The 25065-nt window shown below is 37.3% G+C and overlaps 1 pseudogene; it reads left to right on the forward strand.

The window, feature by feature from the left end:
* Nucleotides 1-3822: 3822 nt before the first annotated feature.
* The window catches only part of LOC112932470 (peptidyl-prolyl cis-trans isomerase FKBP3 pseudogene), a 36884-nt pseudogene continuing 15641 nt past the window's right edge, over nt 3823-25065 (forward strand).

Raw genomic sequence — 25065 nt, forward strand, 5'->3', positions numbered from 1 at the left:
CCCAGGGATCCCCAGGTTACAAGTTTTAAATCAAATAATATTATCGGGTGTTGCCTAATATCAAGGAAATCTGATTTAAAAGGCATTTATCATCATGCACTTACTAAACACTTAACAGTTTCGTTTGGACAAAACCAGTGATGTGCTACACATGAACACATTTTTGGCAACTATGCAGTCAGTTTAAAAGAGAAAAGTGCTCAGTGAGTCTCTGTTTTGGTTATCACTAAATATATTGCTACAGAAATTTAAAAAAATTGTCAATGATTATATTTGAAAGGTGCTGCAGAATAGAGTGTCCTGAGACTGGCCCGGGAGAGCAGGAGCCACTTGTACAGATAGGAATAACATTAGTGGGTGAATTGCTTTGAACACTGGGAATGGAAAGCTTTATTCACAGTAAATGATTGGAAGCAATTTTATTTCTCTGCACCATGAAATGAAATCATAAAAATTATGAATACAACCACATTACTGTGAGCGTTTATACTTCTTTTCAGTGTGTTTGAGAAGAAAGAAAAGAAGATTGTGTAAGACTGAGGTTTTGTTTTTGTTTTGTTTTGTTTTGTTTTTTTTTTGTTTTTGCTATAATACTCTGGCTGTCAGTGAAAAACAGGTACTCTCTCCAGTTTTTGAAAGAAAGATGATATAAAATATTCTTGAAATTTTTTATGCCAATATTTTCAAGGTTTAGTACAATGATGAATCCTATTGATATGTTTGAATCTTGAAAAGGCTAAACTTGCTTAAAAGCAGATACATCATGACTTTACTCTGTGCAGATTAAGTATTGCAAGATTTAAAATAAGACTAATTTATGGAGCAAATGGCTCATACCATGAGTTTGATTCTTATCTGGTGCTTGATGGTTTTCTTCTTTCATCAGAGAAAAAAATTGATAATATGTCATGGTTATATTTTCCATCCATATCTAGATGCTGCCACAAAATTACTTTCTAGGGACAAATACAATGCAGCAAATGAAAATCTATTTGCGAATTAAAACATTTTAATGTGGTGAGGTTGCCAATTTAAATTCTGAAAGCCCATTGGAAAGAGTATTTGATGTGAGATTTCTTCATAATTTTTGGGTCAGTGTTTAGATTTTAGCCAGAATTATATAGATTTTCTGCCATTATGATTGACTTATAAGACTAAGAAAATAGAACAAGCCAACCTATGCTTATTACCTAATCTATAGCTAATCTTATTTATTGCTGGCATTATGTTGAGCTCTTGGTGTAGGATTAGAAACAATATTTTCCTTCCCACTGATAGAAAATTAATGGAAATACCAATTTCAAAATATACTTTATTTTTATAAGTTAAAATCATAACACTTAAAGTTTACTTAAAATTAGTGATAGGGATTTTTGTTAAATAACTAATACATGTTTTATAGATAAAATGTTAGAGAAACATCAGTGTAAGGAGAGTATTTTGGAAATTGCTAGATGAGGAACTTAAGGGTTGGAGGCATGGTACCCAAAGACCATTAGTCAGGAAATGCTGTGGTTTCTAAAGCCAAACTTGAAATAAGAGAAAGGGGAATTGGAAGCTCACGTCATTCTATAAAACAGAGTTTTGTTTGCAAGGACATATGTGACGGAGAAAAAAGTATTCTGGAGAAATACCAATGGTAATTGGAAAATGAGAAAGAATGAAGGGGAAATGTACTTGGGGGCTGATTCTTTTTTCATTCATCCAGTTAATAACATAAAAATATTTTCCGAAGCTAAGCAGGTAGTTGATGTGAAACTGAGTTAGGTGTTTGAGGAGAGACTGGAGCCCTTGCCTGTTGGAATCTTAACCAGTGCTCTGGACCAATATCAGTCACCACTGATATTGACGGATAATACAACCAGAACAAGGGCTAGTTTTTGAGGAAATAGCCTGAGTTCCATTCTACTTGAGTAAAATCAAGGGCCTATGAAATATTTGCCTGGGATATCCATGAAGCAGGTGGACATAAAGGTCTGACATTGAGAGGAACTGTCTGAGCTAGAGGTACCAAATTAGGTGTCATTGTATTACATACAAAACCTGGAGTCAATATGAATTTACCTCACTCATTTTGTCTGCAAAGCATGTGCTTTGTTAGCTAACAAGTAGAGTATTTAAAGAGAAGGGCACCTAGAGACACTCGATATTTAAAAGTTAGATGTAATCTCAATATTGGCCTATGGGCTGGTTACATAGAGGAGGAGAAACAGAGAAGACCAAAAAGGACCAATTAGTAAGAAAAGAGGAAAACCAGTGGAACTGATGTCACAGAATTCAAAGAAAGAGAATGTATGTGAGCAGAAGGTCAACTATGTGCAATTCAGCTAAAAAGTCAAGAAAAATAAGGTAGGAAAGTCCCCCAGAGGCTTTCACGCATAGAAGTGTTGTTGAGTTTCCCAAGTTGGTGAAGTATTGCTAACAAAGCACTGAGCATGGGTTTTGAAAAAGGAAGTATGAGTAATAAATGCAGATTTGGAGTCTGGATTCTAGTAGAAGTTGCCCATGGCATCTGGTTGTAAAGTCAGGTTTAAATGATTTGGGATTGTCAGCTGGAAACTTTGGAGTTCTCCATTTAAGAGTGATTTGGAGGAGTAAGGACAAGTATGGTCTTTAACATTGGAGGATGCCCAACATTTATATTCTGGCCCCACAAACATAGAGTTCAGACAGGGTTTATTTGATCTTTGTTCCTCTTCCCTATGATTTCCTTTCACACACTAATCTCCTCTTAAATGTCCCTTTTTGAGAGCGGTGAGTGTGTGTGTGTTTGTGTGTGTGTGTGTGTGTCTTTGGGAGGGCACAGTTCAAGGGAAAATGGGATAGTCTTATTGTTGGAATATGGAATTAAGATATGTATCCAAGCCATTCTATGGGACAATGTATGACATAACTGAATTTAAAAGCAAATATTGAAAGTCACATCACAGATGAATAATATGCTTTATAATTTGATGAGGAAAGTATTAAATTTTATTATAAAATTATAAACACCCATACCACATTCTGATTTCATAAAGATGGTTGATTTTAGAAAAACAACTGCTAAAAGGTCATTTCTGCAAAAATATTGTGTGGAAAATAGCAGGAAAAAAAACCCCACCTTCTGACCACTTTACTATTATATGTGAATAAGGATTTGTTTATTGTTGTATTATATTTTATAAAATGAAATTGATATTAGAAAAGAAAGAAATGGTGAGGAAAAGGAATGCTCTACTTCATTAGAAAGTTTTCCTCTTTTTGTAAAAAAAAAAAATTGCTTCTTCAACCATTCTTTTTGAAATAGAACTTATACCACAGAAGCAGTGGCATCTGCGGTCTACAAACTGGCATATCATTTATTTTGCCTGATTTCTTAATTACTGAGCCTGCTGTATATGGTACCAAAATTTATAGACTTTGCCAGAAGCATTTTGTCATTTTACCCAAGATTTGTATAATTTATTTTCTATGTGGTGGACATGATCCTGCATTAAATTATCTGTGCATCTATTTCCTAAAATAACTGAATGTAATAAATAAGTATTTTGATTTCAAAACAGAAGTCGATTCTGGTCAGGTTTACGGAAAAGTGAGCCGTTTGAAAGAATTCATTCATTACTTTCCTTTATTCAGCAAATCTACACGGAGCACCTGCCATGAGCTAAGCCCCGTTCTACAGTTAGGAATAAATCAAGGAACAAAGCAAAGTTTTGGAAGTATATTTCTATTAGGGAAGACAGACACCAAATAAACAAATATGTAATATGTTGCATGGTAAAAAATATCAAGAAAAAATAATATCGAGTAAAGCAGAGGCAGTGGGGGTGGGGGGTGGGGATGGCGGCTGCCTTTCTGCAGCGGGCCTGCACCATGGAGCAGGTGCTCAGCGAGCAACTACCCAAGAATCACGTTATCAAGTTTCTACAGGACCACGGTTCAAATTTGTTTCTTGCAGAACATAAATTATTAGGAAACATTAAAAATGTGGCCAAGACAGCTAACAAGGACCATTTGGCTACAGCCTACAACCATCTTTTTGAAAGTAAGTGTTTCAAAGGTACTGAAAGTATAAGTAAAGTGTCTGAGAAGGTGAAAATTGTGAAGCTTAATGAAGATAAACCCAAAGAAACCAAGTCTGAAGAGACTCTGGATGAGGGTCCACCAAAACATACAAAATCTGTCCTTAATAAAGGAGGTATTGTTCACTGCTGGTATACAGGAACAGTACAGAATGGAACTGTTTTTGATACTAATAATATTCAAATCAGTTCAAAGAAGAAGAAAAATGCCAAGCCTTTAAGTTTTAAGGTTGGAATAGGCAAAGTTATCAGAGGATGAGATGAACCACTCTTAAGTATGAGTAAAGGAGAAAAGGCTTGACTAGAGATTGAACCAGAATGGGCTTATGGAAAGAAAGGACAGCCTGATGCCAAAATTCCACCAAATGCAAAACTCATTTTTAAAATGGAATTAGTGGGGGGGAGGGAGCAAGATGGCGGAAGAGTAGGGTCCCCAAGTCACCTGTCCCCACCAACTTACCTAGATAACTTTCAAATCATCCTGGAAACCTATGAATTCGGCCTGAGATTTAAAGAGAGCACAGCTGGAATGCTACAGTGAGAAGAGTTTGCGCTTCTATCAAGGTAGGAAGAGGGGGAAAAATAAATAAAAAGCATCCAAGGGGGAGGGGCCCTGCGAGGAGCCGGGCTAAGGCCCCCCATCGAGAGCTCCAGGACTGGATCCCCCTCCCAGAGAAGCAGGAGCTTCACCAATCTTCCGGGTCGGAAAGGCGCTCGCAGGGAGTTGCAGCAGGACCCCAGGAGGGGCGGGGGTGCCCTCAGGCTTCCAGGGGCACTAACCGAAGGAGAGCGTGCCACACCCCGCGGCGAGCTCCCTAAGGGCCTGCAGTGCTCCTGGCGGGGCCTGGGAGCAGCTCGGAGGCGGCACAGGTAGAGCTCGGTGGTGGGGGCTGCGCGGCCTCAGGAGCAGCTTCGGTGTTGGCTCGATTGGTGGCAGGGAGCGCGATTCCAGCAGCGCAGGCCCGGAGCCCAGGGTGCTGGGGACACAGCCCAGGATCCTGAGCTCCCCCCAGGACAGGCAGAGGCCGGAAGGACACAAGATAGCAAGGATGCTTCTGCCACCAGGCGGCCCGCCCCCAGAGCATCCAGGGCCCTGCGGACTGGGAGCTGTGGTTGTTACTGCGGGAGCTGACTCCAGAGCTGGAGAGCTGGCTGCTGCCACTGTTGTTGTTCCTCCTGGGGCTTCACAGGATGAACCCCCACTGAGCCTCACAGTGGCCTCACAGGATGAACCGGATAAACAACTCCCACTGAGCCCTGCACCAGGAGGGGGCTGAGCAGCTCCCCCAAGTGCTGATACCTGAGCATCAGCACCGCAGGCCCCTCCCCCAGAAGACCATCTGGACAGACAGGGGAATAACAAGTTATTGACCAAGCAGCACTGGAAAGTTCCAGGGGAAGTCGAGGGATTTACAGTATATAGAATCAGATGATACTCCCCCTTGTTTTTGTTTTCTGTTTGCTTCCGCCCCCTTTTTTCCTTTCTTCTTCTTCTTCTTCTTTCTTCTTTCTTCTTTCTTCTTCTCCTTCTCTCTTCTCTCTTCTCTCTTCTCTCTTCTCCATTTCCCACTACAACTTGTTTTTTGGCCACTCTGCACTGAGCAAAATGACTAGAAGGAAAACCTCATCTCAAAAGAAAGAATCACAGTCCTCTCCCCCACAGTTACAGAATTTGGATTACAGTTCGATGTCCGAAAGCCAATTCAGAAGCACAATTATAAAGCTACTGGTGGCTCTAGAAAAAAGCATAAAGGATTCAAGAGACTTCATGACTGCAGAATTTAGATCTAATGGGGCAGAAATTAAAAATCAATTAAAGGAGATGCAATCCAAACTAGGGGTCCTAATGACAAGGGTTAAAGAGGTAGAAGAACGAGTGAGTGACACAGAATACAAGTTGATGGCAAGGAGGGAACTGAGGAAAAAGACAAAAACAATTAAAAGATCATGAGGATAGGTTAAGGGAAATAAATGACAGCCTCAGAAGGAAAAATCTACATTGAATTGGAGTTCACGAGGGCTCCGAAAGGGACAGAGGTCCAGAATATGTATTTGAACAAATCATAGCTCAGAACTTTCCTAATCTGGGAAGGGAAATGGGCATTCAGATCCAGGAAATAGATCCCCCCTAAAATCAATAAAAAAACCGCTCAACACCTGGAAATTTAATAGTGAAACTTGCAAATTCCAAAGATAAAGAGAAGATCCTTAAAGCAGCAAGAGACAAGAAATATCTAACTTTTATGTGGAGAAATATTGGATTAACAGCAGACCTCTCCACAGAGACCTGGCAGGCCAGAAAGGGCTGCAGGATATATTCAGGGTCCTAAATGAGAAGAACATGCAACCAAGAATACTTTATCCAGCAAGGCTCTCATTCAGAATAGAAGGAGAAATAAGGAGCTTACAAGATAGGCAGAAACTGAAAGAATATGTGACCTCCAAACCAGTTCTGCAAGAAATACTAAGGGGGAGAGGAAGTCCAAGGGAACAATCCACAAAAACAGGGACTGAATAGGTATCATGATGACACTAAATTCATATCTTTCAATAGTAACTCTGAAAGTGAATGGGCTTAATGACCCCATCAAAAGGCACAGGGTTTCAGACTAGATAAAAAAGCAGGACCCATCTATTTGCTGTCTACAAGAGACTAATTTTATTTTATTTTTTAAAGATATATTTTTATTTATTTATGATAGAGAGAGAGAGAGAGAGAGGCAGAGACACAGGCAGAGGGAGAAGCAGACTCCATGCCAGGAGCCTGACGCGGGACTCGATTCTTGGACCCCAGGATCGCGCCCGGGGCCAAAGGCAGGCACGAAACTGCTGAGCCACCCAGGGATCCCCTACAAGAGACTAATTTTAGATATAAGGACACCTACAGCCTGAAAATAAAAGGTTGGAAAACCATTTACCTTTCAAATCGTCCTCAAAAGAAAGCAGGGGTAGCCATCCTTATATCAGATAAACTAAAGTTTATCCCAAAGACTGTAGTAAGAGATGAAGAGGGACACTATATCATACTTAAAGGTTCTATCCAACAAGAAGACTTAACAATCATCAATATTTATGCCCCGAATGTGGGAGCTGCCAAGTATATCAATCAATTAATAACCAAAGTTAAGACATACTTAGATAATAATACACTTATACTTGGTGACTTGAACGTAGCACTTTCTACAATTGACAGATCTTCTAAGCACAACATCTCCAAAGAAACAAGAGCTTTAAATGATACACTGGACCAGATGGATTTCACAGATATTTACAGAACTTTACATCCAAACGCAACTAAATACACATTCTTCTCAAGCACATGGAACTTTGTCCAGAATAGATCACATACTGGGTCACAAATCAGGTCTTAACTGATACCAAAAGATTCCAAAACCAGACAAAGACCCCAACAAAAAGGAGAATTATAGACCAATATCCCTGATGAACATGGATGCAAAAATTCTCAACAAGATACTAGCCAATAGAATCCAACAATACATTAAGAAGATTATTTACCATGACCAAGTGGAATTTATCCCCGGGATGCAAGGCTGGTTCAACACTTGTAAAACAATCAACATAATTGATCATATCAGCAAAAGAAAAAACAAGAACCATATGATCCCCTCAATAGATGTAGAGAAAGCATTTGACAAAATACAGCATCCATTCCTGATCAAAACTCTTCAGAGTGTAGGGATAGAGGGAACATTCCTCAGCATCTTAAAAGCTATCTAAAAGCCCAAAGCAAATATCATTCTAAATGGGGAAACACTGGGAGCCTTTCCCTTAAGATCAGGAACAAGACAGGGATGTCCACTCTCACCACTGCTGTTCAACATAGTACTAGAAGTCCTAGCCTTAGCAATCAGGCAACAAAAAGAAATAAAAGGCATTCAAATTGGCAAAGAAGAAGTCAAACTCTCCCTCTTCGTAGATGACATGGTACTGTACATAGAAAAACCAAAAGCCTCCACCCCAAAATTACTAGAACTCATACAGCAATTCAGCAGTGTGGGAGGGTACAAAATCAATGCCCAGAAATCAGTGGCATTTCTATACACTAACAATGAGACTGAAGAAAGAGAAATTAAGGAGTCAATCCCATTTACAATTGCACCCAAAAGCATAAGATACCTTGGAATAAACCTAACCAAAGAGGTAAAGGATCTATACCCTAAAAACTACAGAACACTTCTGAAAGAAATTGAGGAAGACACAAAGAGATAGAAAAATATTCCATGCTCATGGATTGGCAGAATTAATATTGTGAAAATGTCAATGCTACCCAGGGCAATTTACATGTTTAATGCAATCCCTATCAAAATACCATGGACTTTCCTCAGAGAGTTGGAACAAATCACCTTAAGATTTGTGTGGAATCAGAAAAGATCCTGAATAGCCAGAGGAATTTTAAAAAAGAAAACCATAGCTAGGGGCATCACAATGCCAAATTTCAGGTTGTACTACAAAGCTGTGGTCATCAAGACAGTGTGGTACTGGCACAAAACCAGACACATAGATCAATGGAACAGAATAGAGAATCCAGAAGTGGAGCCTCAACTTTATGGTCAACTAACATTCGACAAACGAGGAAAGACTATCCACTGGAAAAAAGACAGTCTCCTCAATAAATGATGCTGGGAATATTGGACATCCACATGCAGAAGAATGAAACTGGACCATTCTCTTATACCATACACAAAGATAAACTCAAAATGGATGAAAGATCTTAATGTGAGACAAAATCCTAGAGGATAACACAGGCAACACCCTTTCTGACCTTGACCACAGTAACTTCCTGCAAGATACATCCACGAAGGCAAGAGAAACAAAAGCAAAAATGAACTATTGGGACTTCATCAAGACAAGAAGCTTTTGCACAGCAAAGGATACAGTCAACAAAACTAAAAGACAACCTACAGAATGGGAGAAGACATTTGCAAATGACGTATCAGATAAAGGACTAGTATCCAAGAACTATAAAGAACTTATTAAACTCAACAGCAAAGAAACAAATAATCCAATCATGAAATTGGCAAAAGACATGAACAGAAATCTCCCAGAGGAAGACAGACATGGCCAACAAGCACATGAGAAAATTCTCTGCATCACTTGGCATCAGGGAAATACAAATCAAAACCACAATGAGATACCACCTCACACCAGTGAGAATGGGGAAAATTAACAAGGCAGGAAACCACAAATGTTGGAGAGGATGCAGAGAAAGGGGAACCCTCTTGCAGTGTTGGTGGGAATGTGAACTGGTGCAGCCACTCTGGAAAACTGTGTGGAGGTTCCTCAAGGAGTTAAAAATAGATCTTCCCTAGACCCAGCAATTGCACTGTTGGGGATTTACCCCAAAGATACAGATGCAATGAAACGCCGGGACACCTGCACCCCGATGTTTATAGCAGCAATATCCACAATAGCCAAACTGTGGAAGGAACCTCGGTGTCCATCGAAAGATGAATGGATAAAGAAGATGTGGTTTATGTATACAACGGAATATTACTCAGCCATTAGAAAGGACAAATACCCACCATTTGCTTCGACGTGGATGGAACTGGAGGGTATTATGCTGAGTGAAATAAGTCAATTGGAGAAGGACAAACATCATATGGTCTCATTCATTTGGGGAATATAAAAAATAGTGACAGGGAATAAAGGGGAAATGAGAAAAAATGAGTGGGAAATATCAGAGAAGGAGACAGAGCATGAGAGACTCCTAACTCTGGGAAAGGAACAAGGGGTGGTGGAAAGGGAGGTGGGCGGGGGATGGGGGGGTGACTGAGTGATGTTCACTGAGGGAGGCACTTGATGGGATGAGCACTGGGTGTTATGCTATAGGTTGGCAAATTGAACTCCAGTAAAAATTTTTTTCATTTAAAAAAAAATGGAGTTAGTGGATTTTGATTGAAATAACAATGCTTTAGATATAAAGACATTAGCAACAATAAAACATGGCCTTGAAGAAACTTAATAAGTAGAGCTGGTTACTATTGTAGGGGAAGAGTCAACTGGAAAATTCAAGAACTCAGATATTGTTTACCCAGTCCCCAACTTTTAATATATGTAATCTATCATAATTCTCTAAAGTTCAAAATATTTTACTACAGCTGTGTAAATATTAAGGTGAAATGACTTTCCTTTTACCTCATGCTGTAAACTAAAAGGCTCAATAAAAACATATTCGGTGTCTCGAAAAAAAAGAAAAAATAATATCAAGAAAAATAAAACAAAATTTGGAAATATGAATTGATGAGAAGTATGTGAGTTAGGCTCAGAGAAATGGTAACCATGGGAGGTTTAGCATTTATGATCATAGCCAAAATAGTCTGGGTGGGATGCTGCCAAATCTTCCTTAGAAATCGTCAACACGAGGACTGGATATTGGTTTCTGCCACTGTGACCCAGCTTGTATACTCTAGAGTCAGAGACTGCACAGGGAATGCCTGAGTGTAGGTCTTGCACCCAGACTTGAGCTTTCCAGAGAGATAATCTGCTCCCCTGTGCCATTTCTTTTTTTCTTTAAAAAAAAGATTTTATTTATTTATTCACAAGACACACAGACAAATGCAGAGGAAGAAGCACGTTCCCTGTAGGGAGCCTGATGCAGGACTTGATCCCAGGACCCCAGGATCATGGCCTGAGCCAAGGGCAGATGCTCAACCACTGAGCCACCAGGCATCCCCCCCCTGTGTCATTTCTAATGGAAATTCTGTTACCCACTGAACTTGTTTTTCCCCCCACTTGGGGATACAAAAAAAGATATATGATAACTAAAGTTGAATTTTAGTTAAATACTGGTTACTGTTTTAGTATAAGTATGTTCATATTTAAGTGAATCTTGTATTTGTTTTTTCTAATTATGACAACTTACCCCAAAGAGTAAAGATGTTGTTTGCTGAGAGCTACAAAATGACAAATGCCCACTCAAATCAGTTAAATGTGAAGATTCAAGAAAGACCAGTATAAAAAACCAGAATCATAATACAGTGTACTCTGTGCTATAAATAGGAGTGTGTAGAAAAATCTGTAGGAGAATATCTGAGAAAGCAACTTTTCTTTTTCTGCCTAGAAGTTGGATGGAGAATTTGGCCACGCTGCAAATTGGGGTTGAATCTTGAGTTTGGTCTCAAAATGAGTAGGAATTTGCCAAGTAAGAAAAAAGAGGGGGAAACACTTGACCAGCAGAGAACTAGCAACATGGATCAACGAATTATGAAGTAAGTGTTATGAATATGGTATGGTTTGCGTGAAGGGGTTTGTGTGTAAGAAGCGATTGGGGCCAAGGGTGTTGGATGAGATTGAGAAAAGTTTTATATAGTAGAAAAAAAAACAGGGATAAAAGCTGAGTTGGGAAGCCTTGCTATAGCTGGCATATATGACTTGATTTTGGTTTTATAGGTTTGGCTTTATATATTTATATCTTGAATTCCCAAGAGAAAAAAGCCTTACCTCAAGTCACTTAGTTATTATTAGGAGTATACTTGTTGGGTGGGAAGAAACCATCAGTGGTGGCTGATTTGTGGAGCTTTGGAAGGGGAACATGAAGCTAGTATGGATGGTCAGTTATGAAGTGAATTAAGTGTTGAGTATCCACACATGGTGAACATTAGTGAGGCCACAACAGTGTTCTTGGCGTAGCATACTGAGGTGGCCTTAAGGTTGGGTGAGAATGAGTGGAAGACAAGAAAGGAACCTGTGAGGTGACAAGTAAGCACAGATGCATTAGATGTGTGCAAGTTAATGAGGTCATGAGTACATAAATGTACACACTCTCTCAGATTTTTCCCCTCAGCCAGGCGCTTACCTGCTTTCCTTAGGCAACTCAAAGAAGTAAAGTTGAAGCCTTGAAATGAAATCATAGATTTTATTCAAAGAGAAAGTTTGCTGTAACAGAATACATAATATTTCTTTTATTACTACGAGAGTGTTGAATTCAGAGAACAGGCTTCTATGAACTTTGGTACATATCTGCCTGTAGTTTCTCAAGGGAAGGTGTAAGATATTTTTGAATAGTTATGCATGCTAAGACAAATTCACTTGTCACTCAGTTGGCTTGTAGCCTGAAGACTTGAATCATACAGAAGTGTAATCTCAAAAGTTTTTATCTCATGGTTTAAGGTAACTTTCACCACATCAGTTTTTGCTTCATTCAGCTGTACATTATTTTTTAAAGATTTTATTTAATTATTCATGAGAGACAGAGAGAGAGAGAGAGGGAGAGGGAGGGAGACACACACAGAAGAAGCAGGCTCCATGCAGGAAGCCCGGTGTGGGACTCGATCCCGGGACTCCAGGATCACGCCCTGAGCCGAAGGCAGGCACCAAACTGCTGAGCCACCCAGGGATCCCCCATTTCATTATTTTTTAGGCATAGCTCAGGCACCTGGGGTTACATCAAGCTGGAAGACATTTTGGTATATCAAATTAAGTATTTCATGAACTTCACCTTAAAATTTTTTTGCATGTCCTACATCTTTGGCGTATATATATATATACACACATTATATTATTTTATATATAAATTATATATAAATCTAAATTCATATATTATGGATTTATATAAATATATAATAAATATAAATATATAAAATATATGTGTAAAATATATAACATTTATAGAATATATTTTAAATCTATAATTTATAAAATATGTATAAATATTAAAGTATATAATAAATATTTAAGTTATATATTATATAAATATAAAGTATAAATATATATAAATTTTTATATATACCTTAAAATTTTACCTTTATGAATATATATGCTATTAGAGAAAGAGAAGTCAGAGACAAAACAATTCATAACATGATTTTAAAAAGTTGTTGAGAAACCGCACTTCACGGCTTGTAAATTTCATTATTTTTAAATCTGCCTCTGCCTCCCACATTAATATGAATAATGAGGAGTTTGTGTACAAAGATTTTTGAATAGGCCCTCTAGTCCTGCGTGTAATACATTAATATTGCTATGTTGTAGGATTTACATACATAAATGCATATACACAAGTATGCATTTTTGGAATTGACTTTTTGTAAGGATCCAATGATTAGTGTTGAGGACAAATAATGGAAGGATATATGAATTAGGACCAACTTTGCTAAAAGAGCAGGAAGTGTGCATTGGGATAAAGGAGGATTAAAGGTAAAAACTCAAAAAAAAAAAAAAAACCTCTAAAACCTGAGCATAATGAGAGGAAATTTTTTTTTTTAAATTTTTTTTTTTTTTTATGATAGTCACAGAGAGAGAGAGAGAGGCAGAGACATAGGCAGAGGGAGAAGCAGGCTCCATGCACCGGGAGCCTGACGTGGGATTCGATCCTGGGTCTCCAGGATCGCGCCCTGGGCCAAAGACAGGTGCTAAACCATTGCGCCACCCAGGGATCCCAATGAGAGGAAATTTTGAGGAGTATTTGGTCTAATATGAGTTAAGTGGGTTTCTGGAAACATAGGTTTTCTTCCAAAGCAGTGTGGGAAATCAATGGATAACTAGGAAATAGAAATAGTTTTATCTTACATAAGATAAAACTTTATTCATATCTGTAATATTCTACTGTTTCATTGTGGGGATCCTTTTGGTAGACTTATTCTTTGGTATTTGGCTTTGTATTCTTTGATGCTATTGCAAAATGATGTCTTTTTTAAAATCAAATTGTCTAATTGTTTGCTGCTCTTGTCTAGATATGCATCTGACTGTGTATCCAGCCACATTGCTGATAGATCAATAGTTTTGAATTTTCAAAATGCGATTAATTGTATCATTTGCAGTTATAACAGGTTTGTCTCCTCCATTCTAATCTTTGTTTCTGATTTCTTTCTATTGTGCTAGTTAAGGCCTCTAACTCAATATTCAATACAAATAGTAATAATGGGTACCATCATCATCATCAACATCATCATCTTGTACCATTCCTGACTTCATTTTTCTTTAAAATTTTATATTTGTTTGTGGTAAGAACACTTATTAAGTGATCTATCCTCTTAAATTTTTAAGTGTGTAATACAGTATCTTTACAGATACACGTTGCATAACCAAAACTTTATGCCCATTGATAAACAACTCCTGTTTTCCTATCCCTCTGGCCCTGAGTAACCATCATACTATTCTCTGATTCTATCAGTTTGACTATTTAGGTTCCTTGAGTAATTGGAATCAGACAGTCCTTCTGTGACCAGCTTATTTCTTTTACCATCATGTCCCTTGAAGTTCACCTGTGTGGCTGCATATTACATTGATTTCTTTCTGTCTGAAGGTCGAATAATATTCCATTATATGTATATATCCATTTTTGTTATCCATTTGTACATCCCTGGACATCTAATTGTTCCTTATTGGGCTATTATGAATAGTACTGCAATGAACATGAGAGTGCTACCTATCTCTTGAACCCTTACTTCTGGGTATTTATCCAAAATTATTGAAGTGGTATTGCTGGCTCATATGATTGTTCCGTTTTTAGTTTTTTGAGGAAATGCCATATGTTTTTCCATAGCAGCTGCACATTTTACATTCTCACCAACAGTGTACAGGGTTCCAATGTCCCCACATCCTTCTCAACACTTGTTGTCTTTTGTTGTTTTGATAATAATCACTGTGATAGGTATGAGGTGAGATCTCATTGTAGCTTTCATTTGCCTTTCCCTAATGGGTATTGAGATTGAGCATCTTTACATATACCTGTTGATCACTTGTACATCTTCTTTGCAGAAATGCCTATTTAAATCTTTAGCCCATTCTCAAATAATTCATTAATTTATTTGTTGTTGAGTCCTCAGAGTCTTACATATTTGGAAATATACTCCTTATCAGATAAATGGTTTGAAAACATTTTTGCCCATTCTGTATGTTGACTTGGTTGATTGTTTCCTTTGCTTTGCAGAAGCATTTTAGCTAGATACAGTTCCTCTTTTCTGTATTTTATTTCTTGGGTGTGTTTTTAGTGTCCTATCCATGAAATCATCCCAGGACCAATGTCCTGAAGCTTTCCCCTGTGTTTCCTTCCCTGTGTTTTATAGTTCTAGGTTGTTAGTTTCAGTCTTTAATCCATTTTGAGTTGATTTTTTGGTATTGTGTGAGATAGGAGTCCATTTTAATTCTTTGGCATCCGGCTATCTTGTTTTCCCAACACCATTCATTGAAGATCCTTGAAGATCCTTTCCTTTCTCCATTGTATATGCTTGGCTGCTTTGTTCAGAATGAACTTCCCTGTGTAAATATAGGTTTATATCTGGGCGCTATATTCTGTTCTGTTGACCTGTGTGTCTGTTTTTATGCCAATGCCTGACTGTTTTAGTATAGCTTTGTAATAGAGTTTCAAATCAGGAAGTGTGATGCCTTCAGCTTTGATCTTCATGTTCAAGATTGAACAGGCTGTTCAGAGTCCCTTGTGATTCCATATAAGCTTCAGGATGGGTTTTTCTATTTATGTAAAATGTGCTATTGAGGTTTTGATAGAGATTGCATTGAATCTGTAGATCACTTTGGGTAGTATGGACTTTTTTTTAATTTATTTTTTATTGGTGTTCAATTTGCCAACATATAGCATAACACCCAGTGCTCATCCCATCAAGTGCCCACCTCAGTGCCCGTCACCCAGTCACCCCCACCACCCACCCACCTCCCCTGCCACCACCCCTAGTTCATTTCCCAGAATTAGGAGTCTCTCATGTTCTGTCTCCTTCTCTGATATTTCCCACTCATTTTTTCTCATTTCCCCTTTATTCCCTGTCACTATTTTTTATATTCCCCAAATGAATGAGACCATATGATGTTTGTCCTTCTCCAATTGACTTATTTCACTCAGCATAATACCCTCCAGTTCCATCCACGTCGAAGCAAATGGTGGGTATTTGTCCTTTCTAATGGCTGAGTAATATTCCATCGTATACATAGACCACATCTTCTTTATCCATTCATCTTTCGATGGACACCGAGGCTCCTTCCACAGTTTGGCTATTGTGGACACTGCTGCTATAAACATCGGGGTGCAGGTGTCCCGGCGTTTCATTGTATCTGTATCTTTGGGGTAAATCCCCAGCAGTGCAATTGCTGGGTCTAGGGAAGGTCTATTTTTAACTCTTTGAGGAACCTCCACACAGTTTTCCAGAGTGGCTGCACCAGTTCACATTCTGAGCAACAGTGCAAGAGGGTTCCCCTTTCTCCACATCCTCTCCAACATTTGTTGTTTCCTGCCTTGTTAATTTTCCCCATTCTCACTGGTGTGAGGTGGTATCTCATTGTGGTTTTGATTTGTATTTCCCTGATGCCAAGTGATGGGGAGCATTTCCTCATGTGCGTGTTGGCCATGTCTATGTCTTCCTCTGTGAGATTTCTCTTCATGTCTTTTGCCCATTTCATGATTGGATTGTTTGTTTCTTTGCTGTTGAGTTTAATAAGTTCTTTATAGATCTTGGATACTAGCCCTTTATCTGATATGTCATTTGCAAATATCTTCTCCCATTCTGTAGGTTGTCTTTTAGTTTTGTTGACTGTATCCTTTGCTGTGCAAAAGCTTCTTATCTTGATGAAGTCCCAATAGTTCATTTTTGCTTTTGTTTCTTTTGCCTTCGTGGATGTATCTTGCAAGAACCATAGCTGGGGGCATCACAATGCCAGATTTCAGGTCATACTACAAAGCTGTGGTCATCAAGACAGTGTGGTACTGGCACAAAAACAGACACATAGATCAATGGAACAGAATAGAGAATCCAGAAGTGGACCCTCAACTTTATGGTCAACTAATATTTGACAAAGGAGGAAAGACTCTCCACTGGAAGAAAGACAGTCTCTTAAATAAATGGCGTTGGGAAAATTGGACATCCACATGCAGAAGAATGAAACTAGACCACTCTCTTGCACCATACACAAAGATAAACTCAAAATGGATGAAAGATCTAAATGTGAGACAAGATTCCATCAAAATATTAGAGGAGAACACAGGCAACACCCTTTTTGAACTTGGCCACAGTAACTTCTTGCTAGTATAGATTTTTTAAAGATGGTATGTCTCACAATTGATAAACATGATATTTTTCTGTTTGTATCTTAAATTTCTTTCATCAGTGCTTCGTGGTTTCCAATGCTAGTCTTTCATTTCCTTAGTAAAGTTTATTTATTTTCTTTTTTTTTAAAGTTTATTCTTTTTCATGTTATTGTAAATGGAATTATTTTCCTAATTTCCTTTAAGGTAATTCATTGTTAGTGAACAGAAATGCAACTGGTTGTGTATATTGCTCTTATATCCTGAAAGCTTACTAGATTTGCTTCTTATTTATAACAGTTTTTTATTCATCTTTTTGGTTTTCTGTATATAGTATCATGGCATCTGGAAATAGGTTTAATATTATTTTAACTTTCTCATTTGGATGCCTCTTCTTTCTTTCCTTCCTCCCTCCCTCCATACTCCTTTCTTTTCTTTTCTTTTCTTTTCTTTTCTTTTCTTTTCTTTTCTTTTCTTTTCTTTCTTTTCTTTTTTCTTTTCTTCTATTTTTCCTGTGTCTTTCTTTACTTCCTTTTTTCCTTCCCTCCTTCTTTCCTCTTCCTTGCTCCCTCCCTCCCTCCCTCCTTTCCTTCCTTCCTTCCTTCCTTCCTTCCTTCCTTCCTTCCTTCCTTCCTTGTTTTAGCTAAGACCTCCAATACTATATTGACTAGAAGTAGTGAGATTGAGTATCCTTGCCCTGTGCTGATCTCACAGGAAAAGCTTTCAGGTTTTCACTGTTGCGTATGAAGTTGGCTTTGGACTTTGCATATATGGTCTTTATTATGGTGTAATAATTTCCTTCTGTTCCTAGTTTGTTGAAAACTTTTATCATGAAAGGGTATTGAATTTGCCAAATGCCTTTTCTGCCTCGATTGAGGTGATCATATGATTTTTATCCTCTATTCTATTATATGTGGTGAATCATATTAACTGATTTTCATATATTGAACCATTTTACATCTCAGGGATAATGCGCTTGGTCATGGTGTGAGAGCTCTTCAACGTGCTGTTTCATTCAGTTTCCTAGTATTATGTTGAGCATTTATACATCTGTACTGATCATGGATATTGGCTGGTAGTTGTCTTTTCTGCTGGGCTTTGGTATTATGGTAGTTGTATTATCAGGAAATGACTTTGGAAGCTGCTTCTTTTCACTTTCTTGGGGGAATTTGAGGATTGGCATTATTTTTTCTTTAAACGTTTGGAAGAGGATCCCTGGGTGGCGCAGTGGTTTTGCGCCTGCCTTTGGCCCAGGGCGCGATCCTGGAGACCCGGAATCGAATCCCACGTCGGGCTCCCGGTGCATGGAGCCTGCTTCTCCCTCTGCCTGTGTCTCTGCCTCTCTCTCTCTCTCTCTCTATCATAAATAAATAAAAATTTAAAAAAATGTTTGGAAGAATTCACCAGTTAGGCCATCGGATCCTGAGCTTTTGTTTTGGGAAGTTTTTAATTATTGAGTCAATCTCTTTTCTAGTAATTTGTCTGTTTAGATTTCTTTTTTGTAAATGATTCAGTCTTGGTAGGTTATATGTTTCTAGGAATTTATTCATTTCCTTTGGGTTGTCCAATGTGTTCGCATAGAATTGTTCATAGTAGCCTTTTATGATGTATTTCTGTATTATCAGTTGAATTTCTTCTCTTCCATTTATAATTCTATTTCAGTCCTCTTTTGTTTTTCTCGGTAAGTATAGCTAAATGTTTGTCTACATTCATTATCTTTTCAGAAAACCAGCTCTTATCTTTATTAATCTTTTCTTTTGATCTCCATTTCATCTATTTGTACTCTGATCTTTGTTATTTCTTCTTTGTTATTTTTTTTACTGATTTTGGATTTCATTTGTTCTTTTTATAATCCTTGAGGTTGTAAAGTTGTTTATTTGAGCTTTGCCTTTTTTCTTAATGTAGGCATTTATTGCTATAAACTTATAGTACTGCTTTTGCTATATCCCATAACATTCAGTATGTTGTGTTTGCATTTTAATTTGTTTGAAAATATTTTTGATTTCTCTTTTGATTTCTTCTTTTACCCATTGATTGTTCAGTAGCATGTTATCTCATTTCCATGTTTGTGACTCTTTCAGTTTTCTTTTTGTATGTGATTTCATACCATTGTGGTATGACTAGGAGATGGGCCTTTTTTCCTCTGCCTTCTAAACTAAGTCCTGAGTGGATAGCCATGTGAGTGCTTGCACACCTAGGAAAAACTGCTACTTTTGCTAGTCTTTGGGTTTCATGGACATAGGCCTCATTGACTTTCAGAGCTAGACATTTAAGAAGCTCGTGCTTTGTATGGGAGTCTCAGAAGTTGAGGTTAAGCCCTTTGATTTTCAGGGAGAAGCTGGGAATTGACAGTTACCTCCTGATTATATGGCATTGTGCCAGGAATTGGATTTATGACAAGACTGTGTCTCAGCCTTTCTAACCTGCTTTTCCTGTGGATATTTTCTTTTTTGCCTGATGTATAGGAACCTTTTGGCTATTATGGATTTCTTTCAGAAGAAGTTGCTTGATGTGTCTGTGGTAGGAGAGGAGTTCAGGAGCCTTCTGTTCTGCCATCTTGGTTGACTTAAACACATATATTTTAAATTGTTACATTCTTATGGTAAATTGAGACTTTATCATTTTGTAATGATCTTCTCCATTCTTAATAGTGCTGTTTCTCTTACAGTGTACTCTATATGATATTAATAGTGCTATTCCAGTTTTATTTTGGTTGATAAATAAAAATAAATCCAGTATTTCTGAGATAGGTCATGCTCTACTGTTTTCTTCCAATATTTATATGTCCTTATGTTTTTGGTGAATTACAAATAGCGTATACCAATTGGCCCTTAATATTTTGCTTTCCAATTTAATGTATTTATATTTATTGTAATTATTGATATATTTGGATATATTGATATATTTCTATGTACTTTGCCCATTTATTATTTGGTTATTTTGTTCTCCTGTTTCTAATTTTTATGATTTGAGTTGATATTTATACCTCTCTCCCAATAAGATAAGAACTTAGCACTTTATCAATGGATTTTGCACCCCTAAACCCAGATCAGTGCCACTCTCCACCCACAAACCTGCTACATACAAATAACTCCTCATTATTTTGAGGATTTCATGGTTTTCTGCATTTTCATACTTCAGTTCTTTCAGGATTGATCTTGGCCAACAGATCTATACTAGTTTTACTAGATTTATACTTCTCAGAATCAGAGCCCATTAGGGTTGCTATTAATTCTATGGCTATTTTCAACTATAATCTGCATGTTTTTGTATAACTATTTTCTTGAGACTACTTATGCCACTGTTATGGAGATTTGGAATTATTACCAGTATATTTTGTGTTTTGTTTTACACGAAGCTCTTTGGATGAAAGATACAAGTACTCTAATAGTTTTCTTTTTCTTTTTTGTGAGATTTGTATATTCAAGTTTAATGTAAACTTTTTTTAAGGTTAAAGTTTAAAATTATTTTCTCACGATATTTTAAATAACTGATGTTTATTTTAAATGTTGGAGAGATAGGCCAACCGGGAGAGGGTAATTCCTCTTCATTTTTACCCCATTTGGAGAAATATTCATGGCTACTCAAAACCATTGGTGTAGTTTAGACACACAACCCTTCTCAGGTCATTGTTGTCCACGAGTTCTGTAACACATTTCATAGATAGTGACATGGACTTTTTCAACATAATGACAATATTTATTTGTTGCCATCCATTACCTTGTCAAATTTTCCATTTTTTATTTTTCTGGTACTCAACCTTACGGATCCTGAAAAATCATCTATCCTCTAAGAGACTTTTCTCAGAGGTGAACACATTTTGACACTTTATCTCACAGTTGATATTCCAAACCATATTTTCTATTATGTCTATTTGTTAAGCAAATATTGCTGCCATAGAGACTAGGTTACCCTAAATGTGTTTGGATCACGCATTCTTAAATATCTTATCAACACTATGATATATGTGTCAGATAATTTTCCCTGGTAATGGAAGATTTAATGATAAATAAGTCCAACTATTCCTGCCTTTTAAAATGACATTAACTTGGGGAATAGAGTTTATGCCATATAAGATTCAGAAAATTTATTAGTTTACTATGAAAATTTACTATTCCGTAAAAATAATTTTAAAGTCTGTAAGATCCTCATACATTCTCCCTCCTGGTGGCCACGGATGTGCCTGGATTCATGAAAAGGACTTTTCCTATATATTAATTCTAAGCCAATGGATGAATTACAGTAGGGATTGTCCTATAATATGTTGTTTTTTCCTTTTATTTAAACACATATGTGAGAATGATCATTGTTATATACTTTGACTAATCTTCTCAAATAGAGAAGCTCTTTTCTTTAGATAGCAGATGAGATTATAACCAAGTTTTACTGGCTTTGGGACCACTTTATTAGATAAATTTGTGTCTTTTTTTTTATTTTTTATTTTTTATTTTTTTTATTTTTTTTTTTTAAATTTGTGTCTTAATTTGTTTTGATGTTTTTGTTAAAAGTTGGTCTTAAACAGTAACTATCAAGAGGCCATTCTTTTTTTTTTAAGATTTATTTATTTATTTATTCATTCATTCATTCATTCATTCATTCATTCATTCAGAGAGAGAGACAGGCAGAGAGAGAAGCAGGCTCCATGCAGGGAGCCCGACGTGGGACTCGATCCCAGGTCTCCAGGACCATGCCCTGGGCTGCAGGTGGTGCCAAACCGTTGCACCACCGGGGCTGCCCCAAGAGGCCATTCTTATCTCTATTTTCCAGGGTTTTATTTTAGGGAGGGGTTACCTTACTATAGATCATAGGTACAGACGATGCATTTTAGTATTTTCTATGTTATTTCACAAGTGCTGATAATGTTACACTTAATTCATAATATATCTTTTAAAACTAGATTTGTAACTTGAATTTTTTTGAATTGCTTTGGTATTATTTATTTTTGTCTTTGAATTTGAAGTAAGCTAATAGAATTAGCTTACCCTGTCATGAGTTCTGGGTGTGTCAGTTTCCTGATACAGTATTTGCAAATGCAATGCTTTTCTATACGGATTATAATTTACAGTTTGTTACTTTCCATACATTAATTCCAGAAACTAAATATTTAGGATATCTGGTATTTCCAGGCTCTGGTTTATAGGCCAGATGTAGTCTAATTTGCTATATGCATATTCTGGCTAGTATTAAAATATGGAAATACTAGAATATGGCCATAACATGATATTTCCATCATATTGTGGGTTTTTATGTATTTGTTTTAGTTGAAGCATAGTTGACATACATTGTTACATTAGTTTCAGATGTGCAACATAGTGATTCAACAAGTCTATACATTGTGCTATGTTTTTAGTTAGGTTAAGAATATATACGAACACCTTTGGTTTAGAGCAATTCGTGTTTTATTTATTTCTGCTAAAAGTAAGGGCTGAACTGCTAAGGAAGACCCTTTGACAGAGCATCAGATTTGGTGGTATGGTCAGAGGCTGCCCTATGACTGGGTGAAAAGCCAGATTTATTAACTGAAATGAAATCCTAAAGAACACATGAAAACAGATATAGTGGAACCAAAATCCTTTAAGATTTGATTTTAAGCTCATGAGGTCCAAATAAACCTGTGGATAAGTTTCACTATTTTTCCTTCAAAAAATGGACTTATTGTGTGCATCTAACTTCACTAGTGGCTCTAAAAGGAAAATTGGTTTTTCTTTGCTTGAGTAAAATGGGAAAGCACAAGTTATGAAATGTCATATAATGAAAAATTTGATGAGTGGAATGAAATTGAGATTGGTGGCCCTCATTTACACAGCTTCCAGAGAATTTATAGTGAAGAGAAACAAAGTAGAACAAAAGGAAGAAGTCAAAGTCCACTCAACAAGTCAGAATTTAGAAGTGTAGTAGTCTGGATCATGCTAGGAAGGTGGGTGGAGTGAATGTGTCATCTTTTGCAGAATGCTAACACACCCTTAGTTTTCAGAGCCTGTGTCCTCAACTACTGTCTCTGCTGATGCTCAATGGATACACCATGTTGTTTAAATTCAGTTTAAAATGTTATCTTAGTGAAAATCTGCAGCTAGAACAGAGATTGATGCCTTGAAATGCAGAGATGGGTAGGAAGAAAACCTACCACGAATTTCAGAGCTGTTTTTCAATCTGTAGCCTGAGGGAGGTGTCTGTTTCTGAAGTTGCCACTTGGAAGATGAAGAGAGATGGAGGTTGAGGTAGTGAACATCTTCCCTATTTGCCTTCGTCTGCTATGTGAAAATGTCCATATTGACACTGAAAGGATTATCTGGAGAAACATAGAGTGTGTGTGTATGTGTGTGTATATCAGTGAAAATAAAATTGAGAAATAGAGGAGTTTCAGTGTTTATCTTTCAAGAAATACCTGCCTATTTTCAGGTAGGGTGTAGTGTATACCCTTTTAAAATGCTAGAGGTTGTATAATTCGGTTTACAGAAAAGATGTGTATGTGAAAGCTTTGCACTATGAAAAGACTCTAAGATCTCTAGATCAAAAAGCCCCTTCATCACTGAACCTCAATTTTCTAGCCTCAGCCAATCATTTTCCTAGATTAAGTCTCCTGGAAGAGCTGACATGACCTAAATGGAGTGCATGGCTCTGTCTGTAAGCCTTTCATCACATATGTCTTCTGTCAACCTGAGAAGCCCCTCTTCTTCCCTTACACATAGTTCTCTCCATGTCTTGCAGTTTGAAGACTTCAAGTGTCAGATGGGAGAGGTAGCCAGACCCTTCAAACCTCTTTTACCATGGGAAATTGGAGGACACCCATGAGAAACATCTTATTGTAAAGATCCATACCACTTGCTATAGAAGTTTCCAGTTTCCGGAAGGGCTGAGAGTGGAGGAGGATGATGAGAACCATAAAGCAAAGCTTCAGAAATTGGTGAATGTGCTGAGAAAAGATATAAGCATCCAAGCATATACTGTTTCTGCAGATGGAATTACTTCTGTGATGAGTAATGCAAGATGTAGGAGCTATGAGGTGACCCAATGCACATGAAAATGTATGACTGTAAATATGGAAGAGACTTGGCTTAGTCAAAAGGATGGTGAGTTTGAGATTATGGATGGCATGGATAAACTCAAAACAAGATCAGTTCCTCCTCACATCAGAAAGCTCCCAACACTCCCTACTGAACCACGAACTCATGAAAACACTCCTTGTGATTGCTTGAGGATGTGGCTGTCGGGTCTCACTTGCTTCCCTGTGAGGATGCAAGTACCACAGGCTGGCAGGTGCCATGCACAAGGATTAGGGAGATGCTGGAAGGGATACAGAGGGACATAATTCTAGGACATGGATATGAGACTCTCCAGTTGCTTGGTTCTCTTACTCATGTATGTGATAGGCCTTTTGGACCTATCCTGAAACCTAATGAGGAGAATTGGTAGGTTTCTTTCAGATACAACATTTTAACTTTGATAATAAGATGTTTCTAGTTATTTTTAAAGGTTTTATTGTAGTTCTGCAGTTTTAATACTGAATGTAAGGTATATTCTTCTACAAAAGCTAGCTGACATGTTTGTTGAATTTTTTTTTTCAATCACATGAATTCTCAACAAATGTTCTATAACCAGATCGAATACCAATTTTCTATCTATTTTTTATCTCTTTCTCTTTGTAGAAAGTGAACCAAGGTGATGTGATAAATTATTTTTTCTACAAATAATCATTTGGAGCTCCTTAAATGAAACTAACTTTTCTAAAAATAATATCTTTGAGGAAAAAAGGGCAGCATAAGCTGAGGAGTGATGGGAAGCAGTTTTTCATCCCCTAGGCAAGGAATTTCCTATGCTGATAGATCATTACACCAGCATCCTGGGATGCTGCTCAGCTTTTTATTTATTTTATTTTATTTTATTTATTTTATTTTATTTTATTTTATTTTATTTTATTTATTTTATTTTATTTATTTTATTTTATTTAAGATTTTATTTATTCATGAGAGACAGAGAGAGAGAGAGAAAGAGAGGGAGAGAGAGAGACAG

The sequence above is a fragment of the Vulpes vulpes genome, chromosome 12, assembly GCF_048418805.1.
Source record: "Vulpes vulpes isolate BD-2025 chromosome 12, VulVul3, whole genome shotgun sequence".
In the NCBI taxonomy this organism is placed as follows: domain Eukaryota; kingdom Metazoa; phylum Chordata; class Mammalia; order Carnivora; family Canidae; genus Vulpes; species Vulpes vulpes.